Source organism: Echinops telfairi, unplaced genomic scaffold (genome assembly GCF_000313985.2).
Source record: "Echinops telfairi isolate 266 unplaced genomic scaffold, ASM31398v2 ScPeMD7_7404;HRSCAF=8442, whole genome shotgun sequence".
In the NCBI taxonomy this organism is placed as follows: Eukaryota; Metazoa; Chordata; class Mammalia; order Afrosoricida; family Tenrecidae; genus Echinops; species Echinops telfairi.
The window spans coordinates 533,083-535,486 of NW_022111304.1; the positions used below are offsets into that span (position 1 = coordinate 533,083).

General features: G+C 29.0%; 1 protein-coding gene across 1 annotated transcript in view; it reads right to left on the minus strand.

Annotated features, from left to right (window-relative positions):
• The window catches only part of LOC101655214 (olfactory receptor 6C74-like), a 73,679-nt gene that overhangs the window by 71,008 nt on the left and 267 nt on the right, over window positions 1-2,404 (minus strand). The window lies entirely within an intron of this gene.

Below are 2,404 nucleotides of genomic sequence, written 5' to 3' on the forward strand. Positions count from 1 at the left end.
GGCTGGTATACCCTGACAACATGTGCAATGTACATGAGATGAAGTCTCATTATCCTTACTTCTAAGAGGTATTCTGGGTGTATTGGAATATAGAGTTGTTTGTTCTTTTGTCAGATCTTAGTACTTTCATATCCTTCACCAAAATAAACTGCTGTTCTAATTTTTATTCTTCTGATGAACTAATCTTATTTGGTTAACAGGTATTTTTATGTAAGACAGAATGAAAACTTTTTCCAAGATTATTTGGTTGCTATCTATCTATCTATCTATCTATCTATCTATCTATCTATCTATCATCTATCTATCTATCTATCTATCATCTATCTATCTATCTATCTATCTATCTATCTATCTATCTATTTACCTGTATATTTTCACCAAGAAGAATATAACTTTGCAGTAATATTAAGGTATTTTATTTTTCATGATTATTCTAATTTATGTTTGGCAGAAATAATTTTCAAGACTCCTTTGATCTATGAAAACAAATAACGTTACACTTTCTTAAATCTCTAAATAATAATGTGATAAGAATGGCCATGTAACTTAAAAAAATGATGTCATGACCAGATGTAATTTGTCTGATTATCATATTAATGCTAAAGAAAAATTATTTTGTTGAAATAGATTTTCCACACTCTGGATTTTCACTTTTGCATTTCTGCTTACTTCTTATGGTATTACAAAAGCACATTTGTATCAGCGTCACATATGGAAAAACAAAAACATTAACTCACTGGGATGTAGTTAATTTCAATTCATTTAAAGCATACAACATAGAGTAGAACTGCCCCTTTGTGTTTTCAAGGCTGTAATTTAATAGGAACAAAAGCTCCTTTCTCTGGAATACTGACTGGTTAATTTGAACTACTGACCAAGGCCATCTCTTAATCCACTACAGCACTTGGCTAAGCAATAATTTCATTTTTATTCAATGATTTTATGTTAGAATCTGGCTAAATGAAAAAAATTAAAAGTAGACCATTTCATGAAAAAAACAATAGTAAGATGCAATTGAGTGCTTAAGGACACTCTCGTGTATAATCAATAAAAAAATACTGCAATCATACACTAAGAAAATACTTAAAAAAATAAAATTAAATTAAATTAAAAAAAAGAAAATACTTAGACCTCTTTACATAAACTTAAACTTTGAGCCTAGGCTGAAAATCAAGAAACAGAAATAAAAACCACTTACATTGTAACTAGTTAAACATACATGCATTGTCTCTAGACAACCAAATTTATTAATGGTTCATTATGGTAGAGGGCCTCTTTAAGTATTATGTTAGACTTAAACACATTTTCTACCCTTCTAACATATCTCTTGAAAGTCATTTTCTTCCATATGGGAGAAAGGATAAAATGGAAATATTAAGATTGATTTGTAGGTTTGGTAATAAAAGAAATATGAGGCTTAAATCTGTAATTTCCAGTCTACTCTTTAGCGAATCAACATAGCTCACCAGTCTGGATTAAGATTTGCCATATTTTTCTCATCATTGGGAAACATAATTTTTGGTATGAATTGGGAAATAAATGAATACAAATACAAATTTTTTTTTAGGTAAAAATGACTTTATAGACTATGATTTTCCATTTTAGTAACAACTGGAAGATACAGGGAAATCTTCACTTGAATGTTTAGAAATTATTATAACAGGAAAAATTCAAGGTAAGTGTTAACCCTTCTTGCCCTTGTAAATTTATTACATTTCCTTAGAAAACTAGTCAAAATTCAATACAACTTCATTTCAAATAATCAAAATAATATTTCTTAAGAAAATGTATCTTAAACATCTACTTATTTTTATACATTCAAATAAAATGCATTTTTTAGATATTGGTATTAAGTTTATAACATATTCCTCCTGGTGACCCTTTAGAAATAGGTAGACATATTAATTAAGATATGTTAAATACTTCAAGTACAATAATGACATATTGTCTATTTTTAATGATTGCAATCTCTGTTTCCCAGGTTGAATTTATAATCCACCTAGTCATGATATGAAAAAAAGAAAACTGAAATTATTAATTCAATTAAAATTTAGTGACATTGGTGAGAAAGCAAACATTTTTATTATAACTACACTAGGTTTTTAGGCTAATTTTAAAAAGATGCGTTATTTATATATAATATGTCTAAAAGATGGTTTGAAATTAATAGCTTATAAGGAATTTATGTAGAGGACAGAGACTTTGTCATTTAGCATTGTGTCCAAGAATGCATTTTTATATAGCTACATTCATTTATTTGAAGAGAAGGCCACCCTCTGGACCATGCTCCTGAAGGCTTGTTTCACTTGCTGATTCCGCAGTGTGTATATGAACGGATTCAAGAGGGGAGCCACAAAGGTATGGAGCACAGCTATTCCTTTACTTAATGTCACTCTTTCCCTTG